Source organism: Symsagittifera roscoffensis, chromosome 1, assembly GCF_963678635.1.
Source record: "Symsagittifera roscoffensis chromosome 1, txSymRosc1.1, whole genome shotgun sequence".
Taxonomy (NCBI): domain Eukaryota; kingdom Metazoa; phylum Xenacoelomorpha; order Acoela; family Convolutidae; genus Symsagittifera; species Symsagittifera roscoffensis.
Window position 1 is genome coordinate 11,536,932 of NC_087062.1, and position 8,825 is coordinate 11,545,756.

The following is an 8,825-nucleotide window of genomic DNA, read 5'->3' on the forward strand; positions in this document are numbered from 1 at the left end:
ATTAGTTCAAAATCGTTTAAGAGTTGCATGACTTTTGAGGGTATTATTTGTTGTATGACCTATCTGCCATCCTTACAATTTCAATCTTTCTCTAGGGGAGTACTGCAACCAAGTCGCTTACATCAACGAAGTAGATGTCTCGATATGTTTTGACCGTGCTCGAGGCATGTTTAGACTGTGCTCAAGGTATATTTCGACCATGCTTGTGGTATATTTCGATATTTCGACCGTACTCGTGGTATATTTCTATCCTGCTCGTGGTATCTTTTGACCGTGCTCGAGGTATATGTCGACCGTGTTCGTAGTATGTTTTGAACGGGCTCGAGGTATGTTCCGACCGTGCTCGTGGCATGTTTCGACCGTGCTCGTACATAACCATTCGTAGCATTTGTTAAAAGCGATTATTCTTAGCACACGATGATTTGTAGCAAGCTACGTTCAGTAGCGGTGAAAACTTCGATCAAAACATTGATGAGAAAATAGATGAAACGGTTAAAGTCAGGAACAAATAACCTTAAAAATCCAAAACTGAACGAGAGGCCCTCAAATTGTTTGAGAGTTTAAAAGTTTAATTTTGCTATAGTTTTTAAGAAAATCAGGTATGATTTGCAAAAGAAAGTTGAAACAAATGAGTCGTTAAAACTCAAGGGGACTCTAACTAACTTTATTCTTTTTTCTGCAGCTTTTTTATAGCGTCTTTATTCGCAGCCTGATTTTGCAGTTGCATACATAATTCTATCTAATGTCATTTGATATAAATATAAAATATCAAGAGAATTTACATCTGTATGCAACTCAACGTGAACGCTAGCACAGTACCACATAACCTACTTCTCAGAAAAATTTCTTACTTTTTCAAGTATAAAAACTATAAGAGTTTTTTGAACTCATCTTGTTTGCCATCATTTTTGTTTTACACTGCGAAAATTTCAATTCGTTAGTTTTGATCATTTTCTTTTTTCCTTTTTTAATCCTCTTCTAACTTAATTTCACAGTCCGGGTTCCAGGAGTCTCCCTGGTCGGAAGTCGCGTATCCGAGTTTCCTCCGGAATAAGTGTCGTTCTAGAAGTCCTAACCTGGTTTCCATAGGGCAGTCATTTCTGATTTTGAAATTCACTCTGTGTTCTCTGTACTCTGCCAGTGCTGCTTTCTGTAGACCTCCCCCTGACAATAATTTCCTCGAATACTTCCCGCACTGAGTGCTTTATTGGGTCTCCAAACCTTTGAGTTTCTTTGATCTTCGTTCGGCGAGAATACCTTCACGTTCTATGATCTTTTATGCATCATTCATCCGATGCTCCCGTTGGCGGATCGTATTTTTCAGGCCTCTTTTTTATGACGGCTGATTCTTTCTTCGAAGTCCATTCGCGACTTTTTGAACACCCCGCTTTAGTACATGGTCAGTCAGATTTTCCCATTTGGAAACTGAAAATACTCGATTTTGAAATGTCCACTATCTCTCGCGGTTTGGTGAAATTATCTAATATCTTGAGTTTTTTCTTTTTGGTGGCGGTTTCTTTGGTGTTGACTTTGATTGTACGTCTTTCTCCTTTGTGCTTGTCTTCTGAATGTTTTAAGCTGCCACCGACTCTGATGACTTTACTGAGATCAGTATGATTTATTCTTGATTTATCCGGGAATATATCAGCTCGCGTTTTCATTGTAGGTTCGATTGGCCTAAGAGGTCTGCGATTCGTTCGAAATCCTTTTGGGTCCAGTCGTTTCTCTTTCAATTTTGTTTTTGCTTCTAGTAGGTTCCTAATCACTTTCATTCGTGTTTGTTCCCTGGCTGTGGACATTTCAAGCTTGAACATTGGGCTTGTATCCCGACTCGATGTTCCCTTCCTGAAAATTTTAAACTTTTTCTTAAATGGTAAATGCTTTTTTTCAGTTCAGATGTCCTCAGCGTGATTCTTTCTAGGTGTTTTATCTAAACGATCAGATTTTGTTAGAAATTTGTCTCTAAATATCTTAAAATCGGTTTTCGGTAGTCTCCCAAAGTATAATGGGAACGGCCATATTAGAAATATTTTTTGTTCGTTCTTTCTAAGAACTTGATGATTGTGCCAAAATCAGATTTCATCAAATTATCATTTTTACGAGTAACATCACACCAAGCGTTTGTTTTATTATTTGAATTCTCTGTTCAACTAAGCGCCACCCTCTGTGGTCCTCCATTGAGCAGAACTTTTTGCTCAAAACGATACTCGATACAGATTCTTTTCAGAGTTTTCAATTTGATTCCCAATAAAGAATCTGGTATAAACCTGGTATAAAGGGTGTATCCATTTGATCTGGTATAATATGAGAATCGATATAAGTTCTAAGATACTTCACCGTTGCTTTTCTGCCAGTTCAATTTGTGACTTTTACAGACGGGATTTTCAAAAAACGGTCTCTTGCTACCAGCAGTTAAAGATATTTTCATTTAAATTTTTCGTTTAATAATAATTTTTATGTATTTTTTGGCCGGGCTGAATGAGCAGTGGAAAGGTTTTGAGTAAATTTTTGGGATTAGATATTTAGCGTTTTTACACCATTTAGTGCAACTTCAACATTTTTTGGAAGATTTATTATATGCTTGTTCGTTAAAGGCGAGCAGAGCTATCGCGACACACCCAGCGTTACTTCTTCGCCCGTGTGCCCTCTGTGGATTATCTTCTTGACTGCTGGACGTAGTTCCACTGGGATCGCAAAACGATTGTCGACCAAGATGCAGTCGACAATCACTGCCATCTGGTTCCAGAGCGCGTTCGTGTACGGTCCGTCCCATGAGCTTAAAGTCGTTTCTTTTCACCCTTCTTCTGAGTCTGTCCATCCACGCGCGTTCTGTTCTAAGTTCCGCAAGTAGGTTTTGTCAATAAACCTTGATAGATTAGAAAAATCTTCTTCACTCAGCTTTTTGAACACTCAAAAACGATCCTACGAGACAAATGGCTAATTCATCATGAAAAAATTTTCTGAACGATCTCGGCTTTTTCCTCGATAGTTGTGAGGCTTACTTCGCGAACAATTATTTGGTCTTGCGTGAGAGTCTCCAAACTGCCAGAGTTAACCTATTTGATATCTCTTTTGTTGACTGTTTAACCTCGAGGTCTTGATTACTACTGAGTGGCTCGCTGTTGACACACCTCCCCGATTAGTTACCAGATTTACAGCAACCAGTTGCCCGCTACTCATTGCTCTTTGTTGGTTAGGTCCCATTTGACTCTGGATTGTGGTTGCCTCGTTTTGCTTTCGGAAATATCTCTGTTCTTTCTACTCGCCCTTATTTCTTTCATTATCCTCAGGAGGGTTTCCGTCACCTCTTCCTCTGATACTTCATTCGCATTGCCCATCGATTAGTTCCAAAGTGGTTGTACTAAACTCTACTCTCTACTCTCTTTCCTCCATACTTCATGGGGCGCTTGTGACCACCAATTATACGCTTTTTTTTTGATAGCTCATTTTCCGTTCTTTTTTTCCTGAGAATTCCTGCCAGCTGAATTCTGAGTTGAAAATTAGTGAAACTGTTTACTTGCATCTTAGACAGGTTGTACTGCTGTTTTGATTTTGGCGAAATTTTTTGTTTATTTTTTCTCCCACTAGGTTGATATTGCCTTGCCTTGCTGTGTCTTTAGCTTATATAATCTGATAAACGCATTATCTAAAACAAGGACAAAAACATATAACATGTCAGTTTTCTATTCAGTGACTATTTGACTAACACCGTCTAATAGCTCATCCGTCTATCAGTTAGGTATTTGGTGCTTGTTCTATTGCCTGATTTTTGATTTAGTATCTAAAGCGAGTTTGATTGAATCATCTTTTTTAAGTGTTGTTACAATCTGTTCTGTTATTAAAACCGGTGACAAACAGTCTTTGAGCGTTGAGCTGACTATATGGTTTTTGTTTCGACCTATCGCTCGATAAATTAACTAGCTTTCGACTGCTTGCACAGAAGCCCATTAAACCTTGGCAATTCCCTTCGGGCTGGTCGTTGCAGGTCGAGATAACCACTTGGCCATGTAGGTCCCGTGGCATTATACAACCAGTCGTCCGTTCCGTAACCAAAAAGGCTGCTTCTTTCACCTCCAAGCCTGCATGTTTTAAAAGCAAGTCTTTCGAAAGTCTAGTTTAAACTCTCTAAAAAGAGGACTGGTTCTTTGATTTAATCAATAAACTAAGTTGACTTTTCAAAATCTCTTCCACGAATAATCTATTGCTTTTGTCCACAGTTTCTTTTATATTGAACACTTTCTCTGGTGAAACCAATTCGAATGTTAACGTTCCGTGAAGTGTGTTGTTTCTCGTCTTTTAAATTAATAAGTCGCGTACTATCTCATTTTCTAGGGCCCCTTATTCCAATCTGGCTGCTTGCGCAATTACTGATGCGTGCAACGCTTCTTACGTTTCCTCTTGTTTCTGAAGTTTAAGTGAACAGTTTGTTTCTATCGTAAGTCACACACTAAACCTTTTCAAAGGACTTTGCGACCAACTCTACCATTTCCATCAGATCTATTTTGATACCTCCACGGGCAAGTTTTTCTGAAATAATCTCTTCTTGCTCTCAGTTTTAGAGAAAGAATAGTCTTGACACCATTTTTTCTGATCTACATTGTAGTAGATATTATTTCAAACTCTCGGACCTCTGGCCCTTCGTTCTTCTTCTCTCGAAGGACTTTGTCTCATAATTCTGTTGCTTCAAATGCCCTAGCATTTTTCTATCCTTCGGGGTTTTGGAACTTGGAGGTGGTTCCTCCAATACTTCCTTCGGGTCATCTAGCAGTAGCTCTGGGTTGACATTTTTCTTACTGTGACTGGCATAAAAAATTCTTCCAACCGGTTTTTAAACTCCTGCCATGATGGATCTAAATTCGCTGACGTCTAAAAAACCGGTATACCCATGTCGAGGCGATTGTCTTGAGCTAAAAATTCAGCTGACTGCGTCATGTAAAAATCACGGGGACTCTCTGATAAGTGAAACCTTTGTAACCAAAAATAATTCAATCAACATCTATTTTTTTCTGCAGTTTTCAATAGCAACGTTTTTATGCGGCTACTCACGTAAAATTCAGTCGTGAAATCTAACCTTTCTATACAATTTAGGGTGACTGCTAGTGCAGTACAATAGAATCGAAAAAGGTATTTTAGATGTTACTAACGTTCATTTACTCTTATGTTGACCGTTAAGACATGTTAAATTGTTTTTCAAAAATTTTGGTCGCTAGCTGTTTTTAAACCCTCCATGATAATCGTAAACTTTTTGCTCAATTGACTTTGTTCAGTTATCTCCCTTGCTACCCATTTATTGTGCTGGTATTTGTTGTTTGGTGAGAAATGTCGCCTTTTAAATTACTGTGAATCGTCGCTACCGACGAATTGTCGTCTCAAGGCGTTCTTTGTATTTTTTGGTTTTATTCTGTTTCTATCATTCTGGAGTCTCGTTTGCCTATTCTGCGTGTTTTGGAATTTAAATGAATAAAAAAACAAACTTATACTTTTTGTCTGCAAACAATAATCGCCTGATCAGGTTTTTTTTGCTTAAAAAATAACCTCAAGATCATTCATTGTGGCATTTTGGATGTTACATTTTTTTACATTTTTTTCTAAGTGGTATCGAAACTAGCTACTGAAGATTTTGAGCAGCTAGAAAAAACTTTGATGCAATTAAAAAATTTTTGTTTTACATTTTTTTTTTCTGTACCAGAATCTGAAAAAAAAATTAGTCCAAAGTAGCTGACCCACAAAAAATCTAAAGCAACATATTTAGCACAATTTGAACTTTGTTGTGGTTTCTTATTAAAAAAAAGTTTTTATTGAAAATATTGTCACAAGTTGATTGTCCCATGCTAATCGCTGGTCTATGGTAAATTGAAAACCTGGTTTTGAAAAAATATTTTATAATTTTTTAATTAAGTTTCTGCCGATTTAAAATTGCCTGATTAAGTTTTTGTGCTAAATTAATAAAGTTTCAAAATGAACCTGATTGCAGCCAGAATCAATGAGTTTCAGCTGAAAAACTAGTTAATTTGTAGAGAAGTTTGATAAAGTTTTGAGAGATAGTTTTCTCAAAACCTTTCTCATGCGCATTTTCTTACAACATTTTGCTAAAATTTGCAAGTTAACACAATTTATGAATCAATTAGCTTCGCTAAGTCCAATTTCTGAATGGCATTGTAAAAGTTAGTAATAAATTGCTACTTAAATGTACAAAACAGTTTGAGAATAAAAAAAACAGCCAATCCTAGTAATCCGCTTCTTTGCTTCTCAAACGAAACAAGCTTCTTTGCTTCTCAAACGAACGTGATAAATTTTTAGTCGTGCATGGACCTTATAAATCGAGTTAGCTACCACAATTATTTTTAGAACAATTTTGTAGTGCGGGATAGTTTGCCTCTCCACGCGTGAGAATTATGCAATGAGCAGTTTTGACAGACTCATGAAAGGTTACTATAGCGGTGTGCAGTCCCGGCTGGGCACATGCAGATCAAGAGATTGGTCCCGCGAAGCATCAGAGTTTTGTAAAATTGGTCTGAATATACAAAACCACCCGAACATATATTTTCTATACACTCCTCACTTTCATCGGTTCTTTTCCAGTTCCCCCTTTCAAATTCAACTTTGAAACGCTTATTTAACATTTTCATAATGAATTTTGGCATGGTGAAGGAACTGACAACCATGAACAGATTCGTTCTTCATATTTCACATCGTAGCATCCCGCATAGCCGTAATAACACGTAAGACAAAACTAGAAATCGAGTTTTTGAAAGGTGAGTGGAAAGTGGAAAAGACCCTTTTCGACGAAAGTCGGGCCAAAAATAACAGAAAAGAAATCCACAGCAGAAATTTGTAAATGAAACAACAGTAGTAGTTTGAAGATTTTCGAAAAAATTGTCTGGGACAAAATCTACCTGAAAATACTCTTGGTTTCTTGTCAGCAAGCGAAAATGTCTCAAGAAAAAAATCAATCCATATTGATTTCCTCTCTCTAGTAATTTTATTGAGACTCATTGTAACTGCTTTTCTTTCGTGGTTGATGGAGTTTGCATTAAAAATTTTACAGAAAACTCATGCGCATGTACAGTCACGGGACAGGGAGAACTTTGAATTTACAAATGGTTTTTGTCGTTTTCTCTGGAAAACTAGTCGGTATTCATGGCGGGAATTTTGAAATTTGGCGATTAATTAAAACCATATCAATCATAATCAACATCATCTTAAAAAATATTATCATGATAATACTCATAAAAATTGTCATAATATTAATGGTAATAAATTATTTCTAATCTAGTCAAGAGTACAAAACTGATGAATTGATTACATCGACTAGTATAATGACTAGATTAGGAAGACGCTACTAGATCTGGTGGTAAATGGGCTGGTTGAACCGATTTTAAAAGAATTTAGACGGATCAAAAATTTAAAAAAATGTTGTTTGCAATGCATTGTCCATTAAACCGAAACTCGTTAGAGAGGTGGCTAGGGTTCCGGAAACTTTCCGTAAAAATTATGAAAAAAATAAATAAAAAGTTCTACTTGCAAAAGAAAAACTAACCCATATTTCAGTAATTTAGGAAATAAATTTATGAGTTAGTAGAAATTTTTTTAAACAAAAAAATGTTACATGTTTTCGTTCTGCCAAAGTTTTTGTCAAAGCCCGTGACACATCTCTGACGAGCTTTGATTGAATGGTCAAACAACGCCCTGAAATTATCAGGGTTCTAGTTTTAATCCGGTTTGATCCTTGGAGATCCTAGAATCATAGGCAGAGAAAACGCCAAAAGCTTGATATGAAAACTTTCGGTTATTTCATCTGTTGAAAACTGACTGATGCAAATCATTGTCCCGTGACTGCATACTTGACACGTTTTGTAAAAAATGTCTTCGTCAAATCACTGGATCATATCAATTGTATTTTTGATCTGCCTTAATGTCCTGAGTTTTATGTTTGGTTTTTCCATATGGCACCATAGTTAATGGAAAGGAATATCATTTAGCTCCAACACACAATGCAGACCAGATCTATATATTACACGTTAAGCTATTTTACAATATGTAGTTTCCGTTTTTCCTTAGTTTGTACTTTTTATTGAAGTTTTTACACAAAACTAGCAATGCTATGGATTGAGTATTTGATCTCAGTTTTTGAAAATTTGGATTCTTAGATTTGATTGTCTGAAACGTTTAAGTGATCGAAATTACGTCAGGAAGAGATCAATTCGGATGCAGATATATTCATAGCAAAAGAATGGTGAAAGATCACGCCAAAGAGCCTTCTCTTCAAGATTGCTGTGCCAATTTCAGCCCACTTTCAGATTTAATCGACTTTCTGAACTTGCTGGCTATTTTCTTCTTAGCGATCGGACTTGTCTTCACACTCTCCGCCAGTTTTGTCTCACGACAGCAGCCAAACCTACTGAGTTATCCGAGTGCGCGAACAGCCGAAAAAGCGCAAGAGGAGTACGCCAGGAGAATTGAGATTTTAGACTTGGTTCTGCTAACTGCGATGTTCTTCGTAGCGGCAGGTGGAGTCATGACTACTTTTTTAATGGTTCATGGCTGGTTGAAACATGAAGATTCTCTTGACTGCAGAAGTGATTTGAGGATGCACGAGCCAGAGATAGAACTGAAAGCGGCGGAGTCACAGTCTTACGGGACAATCCGGTAGCTTCCGAATTACTCACTCTGCTCGTGTTAACTATTCCCCTCTTTATGATGTCTGCGTGTTGAAGAGTTTCCACCCCTAAATTGAATTAATAAAAGCGGTTAAGCACAATCGAATTTTGCACCTTGAAACGAGTTTCCCACTGTTGCAAAAGGGATGGGGAAGGGGCGGTAGT